This window comes from Prionailurus viverrinus, chromosome C1, assembly GCF_022837055.1.
Source record: "Prionailurus viverrinus isolate Anna chromosome C1, UM_Priviv_1.0, whole genome shotgun sequence".
Lineage (NCBI taxonomy): Eukaryota > Metazoa > Chordata > Mammalia > Carnivora > Felidae > Prionailurus > Prionailurus viverrinus.
In genome coordinates this window covers 138523909-138532609 of record NC_062568.1, presented here as the reverse complement: position 1 = coordinate 138532609, position 8701 = coordinate 138523909, and the positions used below count along the sequence as shown (strand labels likewise).

Here is an 8701-nt window from a genome sequence, read left to right as displayed (position 1 = left end):
CCAAAGACTTAGCCTGAATACCTGCAACTTCCTACGTAAGAGACTTTGCTTGGTGATAGCCTTAGTGACTAGGTATATTCAGCCAAGATTGGTTTTATGCCACCAACGCCAATCAAAAAAAATTTTTTTTATTTTGTCAATCAAAAATTTTTCTAAACAATATATGCAGGCATTCCTTTTTGTCTTTTAAATCTTTGGCGGAGGTGGGGGGGGGGTGGTGAGGGAGGCACTATTTGGGTTGCTGCCCAAATCTGTGTTCCCCTGAATTGTAATTCTGAACCCCAAATAAATGCTTTTGTTTTTATTGTAGCTCAGCCTCTTTTCTTAGTTGGCATTTCTGGTGTCTGAAGAAGTGGGATCTGAGGTAATAGCGTCTCACCTCCTGTGCTGATGTTGGACCAGCAAGGTACCTGCTTGAACCTTCTGTGCTCTGTTGTCTCCCCACAGCCTGAGTGCCTGTGGTGAGTTCCCCCGGCTCTGAATCTCCCTAGTTGGTTGAGGTTCTAGCCTTTCTTTTGGTGTCTTTTTGGTGCTGGCTCATACAGAGGACTAACACTTCTCTGACCCAATTCTGTTGCATAGAATTTCTCAGAGGGGAGTCACACATCCCTGTCTGATGCTGGCCAGTACTTGTAGGGGATTAACACTTTCCTGTGAGGATTCTGTTTGGTAAGGCTTCTACAAGGTATTAACGCTCTCCTATCCAGAGTTATCTGGTGAGTACTCTACATTTAAAATTACAACGCTCACAGGGTGCCTGGGTGGCTCAGTGAGTTAGGCGTCCTACTCTGGATGTGACCTCAGATCATGATCTCACAGTTGGGTTCCTGAGTGAGAGGTTCCTTGGGCTCTGCTCTGACAGCACAGAGCCTGCTTCAGATTCTCTTTCTCTCTTTCTGCCCCTCCCCTGCTCCTGCTGTCTCTCAAAATAAATATATAAACTTAAAATAAAATCACAGTGGTCACTTTGGGGATCCTTTGAAATTCTAAAATTAATTTATTTGCGTGTACAACTGGAAAGGGGGTATAAAATCAAGCAAAATAAATGAGAAGCATATTTCAGTTGGTATTTGGAGGGCTCCAAGTAGCCAATCAAATGATTCAAAACTCTCTTCCTTTATGAGAAATGAATTCTGGCTCTCCAAAGACAACTTTGACCTTTCTCAGAGGCTATCCAAACTAGAAAAGCTCTCTGGAGCTCCTGAACCAACCTCTGTCACTACTACTTCTCTGCCTTCTTTCCCCCAACCCCCACCCGTATACCCCAATTTAGCTGAGCTTCATATACCCCAATTTAGCTGAGCTTCTCGCCTATAACAACAAGCTTGAAGCCCGCCCCTGAATCCTCCAGTCATTCAAGCACACTTTGAGATAAAACCTAATGAAGGGGGGTCAGGAACTCCCTCTGTTTCTTATCACCCTTGGACTACAGCTAAATTGTGAGCTATTGCTAAAGAATTGCCTAATACCCTTGAAGACCCTCTAGAGTTGGCTAAAAAAATAAATAATAACAATTTGGTCATTCAGATTTATAATCCTGGTTATTCTGATTTCTACCAACGTATTCGTATGCTTGTAAGTGAAACCCATGCTGGGGAAATTTTAACTTAGTAAATTCACCTTAAAGGGACCCTTAGAAGAGAGGAATCCAAACTTCTGAGAGACAATAGAATGTGCTCCTTGATTGATGTACAGAAGCTTCTAAAAGACACAAATGGCTTCAAAAACAGTTCTATAAGGATCCTTATAACATACAAATAATACAAAAGTCTTTAGTAAAAGACTTGGGCCATCTATGCCAATAACCCTAACGTTTTTTGTCCATCTGCCAAAACCATAATTTGGATCCAACTATTCTTTTTGAGTTTCATACCTGAGACATGGCTAAAATTCAAAACAAAACAAAAAAATAAGAAGCATAAGGTCTTTGCTTCGTTTGCTTATATGTGTATGTTAGAGATATGTGATATTGTTCTACCTCTGGTTGGTATTGCCAGAATTAGTTTGTAAAAGAGCTCTATTTAATTGGCTTGAGAAAAGTCAAGTGCTTATAAATTAAGTATTCTTAAATTTCTCAGAAGTATAAAAAAAAAACTAATGCAATTTTTTTCAAGTTCATATAATCTAAAATAACCTTTGATAAACAAAAGCTAATTCAAGTTTGTTGGTTTAATCCTGTCTTCAGAATTATCGGTGTTAAATATAATGAGATAAACAACTTTTTTTTTTACCTGGATTTACTAATCAAATAAGCTCATTTATCTCTATGATGCACAATTTGTCAACAGTGGAAAAAAACAAATAACTTAAAATGATGATTAGCTGTGTAATAGCTAATCCACGTATAATGACTAAAGACAAGTAATTTAAATAATTATAAATAAAATCAAAGTTTATATTAAGTTAAACTAAATAATGGATATTCATTGGCTTTCTAAATCATCTTTCCAAATAAGATAAACATCAAATGCTAAACATGAGTTGATCTGCTTTTGGCTTTTAAATTTAAATTTTAAAATATTATGAGAAACAATAATTTCAAAAATGAAAAAATGCATGCATGGGGCAGACTGAAAATAGAAAATATGTGTCCATTTATTAAACTCTTATTTTAGTCACTTTCATGGTGTTATAAGTGTATGTACTGGGACCTAATATACACTATATTTCCTACTGTGAAATGATCCAACATGTTTAAAAGCCACTGCTCTTAATATCCCAGTAAATTGATCAACAGAAGGTCTATGTGGCCAGCTGAAAAGGCCAATATCAAAACAACCACCCTTTCTATCCTATAGACATAGTGGTAACTCCTCAAGACCAAGCTGTAATCACTCTTTGATGGGTTTATACTTTGTTGCCTTGTCTTTTCAAATTTTCAGCCAGGCAGCAATCTGTTTAAAAGAACTTCCCCCAGGGCGCCTGGGTGGCTCAGTGGGTTAAGCGTCCGACTTCAGCTCAGGTCATGATCTCAGTCTGAGAGTTTGAGCCCCTTGTTGGGCTATGTGCTTACAGCTTGGAGCCTGGGGCCTGCTTCAGATTCTGTCTCCCTCTCTGCCCCTCTCCTGCTCATGCTCTGTCTCTCTCTGTCTCAAAAATAAATAAAAACATTAAAAAAAAATTAATGAACTTCCCCCATTTCTTACAACTACTTGCAAGGCTGGGAATTCTGGTGGTGGTTTCCCTTGTAAATACAGCTCTGCCATCAGTTTAGGAAGTTGTCCTACCTTTCTAATCTTTCTTCTGCCTAATTCAGAACAACACTCCTCAGCAATGATATGGGGCTCCTATTGTCCTTGCCTGTTTTATCATTCCCATTCTAGCGGAGCAAAGGCAGGATGAGTCTGCTGACAAATAACTCTCACACTGTAATTTCCCTAGAAGTGTATGGTTTACTTTCATGATACTGTATAGAAGGAATTTATATTCATTTAACGCAATGCATAAGGAATTACACCATCCTCTAAGAGTAAATCTGCAATTATTCTGTTAACAACTGCCTTATATCATTTCTTTTCTAGATAAACTTTATAAGTTTTGGAAAAAAAAAAAAAAAAAAAAAAAAAACCACTTGAGGGGCACCTGGGTGGCTCAGTCGGTTGAAAGTCTGACTCTTAATTTCAGCTCAGGTCATGGGATCAAGCCCCACCTCAGGCTCCACCTCAGCATGGAAGATTAGGATTAAGATTAGGATTCTCTCTTTCTCTTTCTCTCCCTCTGTCCCTCTCTCCCATCACACACACTAGATCACTCTCTCAAAACAAAACAAAAACAAACAAAAAACCACTTAAACTAACAAAGTTGAAACTGCCAAAAAGATTTTAAAAAAGAAAGTAACTGTGTCCTAAAGTAAAATGATTGTTTCAAAATAAAAAAGGGAAACAATAAGACAAAACCTAAATACATCTAAAAAGTTGTAGAAGGCTTATAGAAAGGAATATTCAAAAGGAAATTTTATAGTCAAGCTAAGATTTGAGCGGATTTATTTAAATTTTAAAAAGGGAAAATGTTAATATCAAAAATACACTGCTACATTATAATTCAATTTTTCTCTCGGTGAAAAGGATAACATTTCCTTAAATTATGGGAATAATAACTGCCCTTAATAAAAAATTATGAACAAAGACCTTTCTTTACCTTTCGTATAATATATCTACAAAACAAAGATTCTATGTTTTGTCTTCACCAGATCTTTGATTATTCAAGTAAACCAAGTTTTCTGGTATTAAGAGAGTCAAGTTTTGCTTCCAACTATGCAATCCTTTGTATTTGCCTTTGAAATCTTTTATTGTCACTTTGGTCAAAAAAACACTTAAAGATTGCTTTACAATAGGGGTGCCCGGGTGGCTCAGTCGGTTAAGCATCCGACTTTGGCTCAGGTCATGATCTCACAGTTTGTAAGTTTGAGCCCTGCACTGGGTTCTGTGCTGACATGACAGCTCAGGGCCTGGAGCCTGCTTTGGATTCTGTGTCTCCCTCTCTCTCTGCCTCTCCCCTGCTCATGCTCTGTTTCTCTCTGTCTCAAAAATAAATAAAACATTAAGAAATTAAAAAATATATATTGCTTTACAATAATCTTATGATCCTATTTGGTCAAATATTCAAAACCTTTCTGACAAACTTCCCCAAATCGCATTCTAAATAAAGTCTTTTTGACCTAAAAGTAACTGACAATGTCTAGAGGGTCTGGAATTTTTCAAAAGATCTGTTCCCTCTCCTTATAAAAAGAAAAATATTACATTAATTAGGATTATTTGATATGCCCAATTACATGGGAAACGATGTCAAATAAAAAGAAATATGAAACCTTCTTTATGTTGTATTTGTATAAATAGATATTATAAATGTTGTAGAAAGTATATAAAATTCCTAAAACTCTAATAAAAACTGATTTCTTGATGTTTTGTTTTCCAGGTTTAAAGGACCCCCCCTTTCCCCTCTCCTTTCAGCTATCTGTGACTTACCACAATTTGGTACATTGTCTTTACAACAAAGGTTAAAACTTTTATCTTTTTCTCCCAGAGAAAAAGAGTTCTAAAATTCTTGTTAAATATTCTTATTTGTCATGACAAGGTATGTATTTGCATAAGCTCAATAGGAATCTGTTCTTGTAACAGGACACCCAATACTCATAGCCTCTGTTTCTTTGATCCACAGTTGACAAAAGACAATATACTTCACCGTGGTAAGGGCCTAATTGTTTCTATTAAAAATAACAACACTTTAGTTGAGCAACCTTTCACAGTGTGCTCTCGGGGAATGAAAACATTAAACATCACGAACCTTACAACCTGTAGATTTTGTCTATTAGAAAAGACATCTCCAAGGGGCGCCTGGGTGGCGCAGTCGGTTAAGCGTCCGACTTCAGCCAGGTCACGATCTCGCGGTCCGTGAGCTCGAGCCCCGCGTCGGGCTCTGGGCTGATGGCTCAGAGCCTGGAGCCTGTTTCTGATTCTGTGTCTCCCTCTCTCTCTGCCCCTCCCCCGTTCATGCTCTGTCTCTCTCTGTCCCAAAAATAAATAAACGTTGAAAAAAAAAATTTAAAAAAAAAAAAAAAGAAAAGACATCTCCAAAAAGACTCCATTCGGTCTCATTGGCAAGACTCCCAACAAGTACAATTTAACCAATCCTTGTGCCAGAAAATTCCAAGAAATAGGCTCCTAGATTCACATGTCACATCTAAAAAACAAAACAAAACACCAAATCCTGAACAGACCTATACATAACAACTGACCTAAAAATAAAAATTCCAGGAATTGAAACAGATGAAAGCCGAAAGAGACAGCTTTCCCAGGATGAGCCCACCAGGCCTGTATACCATTTTTTCACTGTTGCTTCTACCTTATTTGTTTGTTTCCCCCCTCCTCTTTCTCTTAGAGAAACGATATTCTTATCGACATTTCTCAGTCTACTATAAAAAGAAGAAACCTCTCTGTTAGACCTGTCACCAAAAAACTCTGGTATGTTCACAGTGTCAGAGACCCCTGGGTCTTGCCTATAACTAATTTCTCTTTCATCCCAAATGCTACTATTGATTATACCCACAAGCCTATAAATGTTACCTATTGGGTTATTACAACCAGGTGTTCCCATACCTGCTTCAACCTTTCCCCAGTCATATCTGTACTAGCTCAAGTGAACACGGTACAAAAAGAGTTGCCTACAATGACTCCATTTTTGTACTTCGTAATCAATCTCGTTAAAAAATGAAACTGTACTGTCGCTTCTGTTTTGCCAAAATTAATGTAAGGTTTTACTTCCTTAGATCTGCTCTATCACTTTGAAAATTACTGAACCTTTAGTTAATGAATATTCCATCATTCTTCACAATTTCTTAGATTAATGCCTTATGTCCATGATGTTTATAAAATATTACTTTTCCTAATTGCTCTTTTTATGCTTATCGTCTTGCTAAGGTCACTCTGAAACCTCTACAAGCATCTAATTATGCGCTCCACAAATTGATTCATCTGAAACTCCAGGTGGCTTCATAAAGCCCCAGATGAATAAACTGTCTGAGAACCATTTCCTGACTGCCCCCTTGTTGCTCAAATGTGGCCGGATCCTAATGACAGTGACACCTTAAAACAACCATCAATGATTAAAAATTCTCCCCAACATCAGACATGACTTCCTGGGACAGGTCCATCCCAGCAATGAGGGACTAAGTTATCTATGGTTGAAAAAGTTAACGTCCCATTTATTCTGTGACTAAGAGCTCCACATTTGTCAAGACAGGTTTTCCTTTGGTTTTATTTCCTGTGAGTGCCTTTTCTCTGTGTATCTTTTTGCATTTTCTTTTAAGTTTGCATCATGTCCATATGTCAGCTATTCAAAAATCACTTTAAAAATTGTTAGTGATGTTGGGGAGCACCTGGCTGGCCCAGTCAGTGGAACCTGCAACTCTTGATCTAGGGGTTGTGAGTTCAAAACCCACATGAGGTAATAGAGAAGTTACTTAGAAATAAAACCTTTTAAAAAATATTTGTGATGTTGGAATACATTCTTGATTTATATACCCTACAAACAATTTTGGAGTATACCCTCCAAAACTTTCTAGTATATGGACAAGGGAAATTGTGGCTCTTAAAACTGAAAGCCACTGTTAATAGCCTTAATAGCCAGAAAAAGAGATTCTAACCCTGTGGACTCCTTGCCATAGAATATTTGCAACCACTTTCCTTAAGATTTGTAAAGTAACCATTTGTCACCAATAATGGTAGCAATGTTTATGGAGATCTTCCCAAGTGTCAAGCACCGTGCAATGTACATTTCACACATTTCGAGTTAATTTTCACGAAAACCTAATTACATAATAGAAAACTAAATCTCAGAAAGTTTCCTAGCTAGCAAGTGACAGAGCTGAGATTCAAATCTGTTACAGGTTTATTATAAGGGGCATAAGACTTAGAAGGATTGAGCACATCAATGCATTTAAAGTGCTTAGAACAGTATTGCTTGCAGTAACTCTCTCCGCTCAGTACGAACACTAAGATTCTGGCATCAGGGAGGAATTTTGTAAGTTAGAGATATGACTGAGTCTGCAAAACTACACGAAGTTATTTTGATGAACTGAAATGTGTCCCAGTTATTCTGTGACTAAGAGCTCTACGTTTATCAAGACAGTTTTCCCTTTGTTTTTATTTCCTATGAGTGTCATTTCTAAGAAGATCTCCTGCCACCAGTTCAAAGTGATTTGTGACCCCCTCTACCACCACCATTTTTATGCTTTTTTTATCATAAAGATTCTCAGCATAAAATAAAAGGAAGGTAACATTTTAAAGTGCAGCCATCAGGATGACCACCCACACAAGCACAAGTTTTGCTATTGGATCTTTCCTTTGTGGGTTTTCTTCTGTTTTGTTTCTACCCAAGGGAGATAAGAACAGGTGAAGCGGAGATGCCATTTTCCATTCCTAGGGCATAAAGACAGTCTGAGATCCTCTGTTTCCATTGTGTATAAAAATAGCGACCTCATAACTGCCTACTATATAAAACAAAGGAACAAGTAATATCTGAGCCTGACTGACTGAAAACACACCATGTTTCTGTAGTTGAATGTCAGGTGCATAAAAACATAAAGCAAGAGAAAAAAGTACCTCCCTTTTGCCGCCAGAACCACACTGTCCAGTATGATAGTCACTAGCCATGTGTGGCTATTAAGCTCTTGGATTGCAGCTAGTTTTAATTGAGATGTTAATTGAGTTATTTAGTTGAGGTATAAGATGCACACTGGATTTCTAAGAATTAGTTAAAAACAGAATAAAATACGTCAATATTTTTATGTGGATTACTTGTGGGAAGGATAATACTTTGGGTTAAATAATACCATTAAAATCAATTTTATTGCTTTTCATTTTTTAAAATGTGTATACTAGAAAACAAAATTAACTATGTAGCTTGCATTATATTTGTACTTGGGAGCACTGCTCTCGATTGAAGTCTTAACTCTGCCTTAAGTCTCTAGTACCTTAGAAATATTAATATACATTATTAGTAATATATAACATAAACATATTAATATCGAAGGTGGCTACATTCGAATCTAGAAATAAGTACATTTATTATGTACCTACTAAGAGTACAAAGATTCATAGTACAGAATTCTTGTCCTTAAAAGCAAGTGAACTAAGATTCATTGAGTCCTACTATGAGCCAGGCCCTGGGCAACCTTGCAAGCTAGATATTATCATTTCCACTA

The 8701-nt window shown here is 37.1% G+C and overlaps 1 protein-coding gene across 11 annotated transcripts in view; it reads left to right on the top strand.

The window, feature by feature from the left end:
* LRRC8B (leucine rich repeat containing 8 VRAC subunit B) overlaps positions 1–8701 on the top strand; it is a 98609-nt gene that overhangs the window by 82791 nt on the left and 7117 nt on the right. For 6 of the 11 annotated variants that reach the window (XR_007154787.1, XR_007154788.1, XR_007154785.1 and 3 more), the window contains exons 7-8: positions 311–461; positions 5878–5960. The gene's annotated coding sequence lies outside the window, so the exon portion shown is untranslated. Of the gene's footprint in view, positions 1–310; positions 462–582; positions 660–5877; positions 5961–8701 lie in introns of those variants that run through there. The other 5 variants (XR_007154790.1, XR_007154786.1, XR_007154782.1 and 2 more) reach the window with 4 other exon arrangements.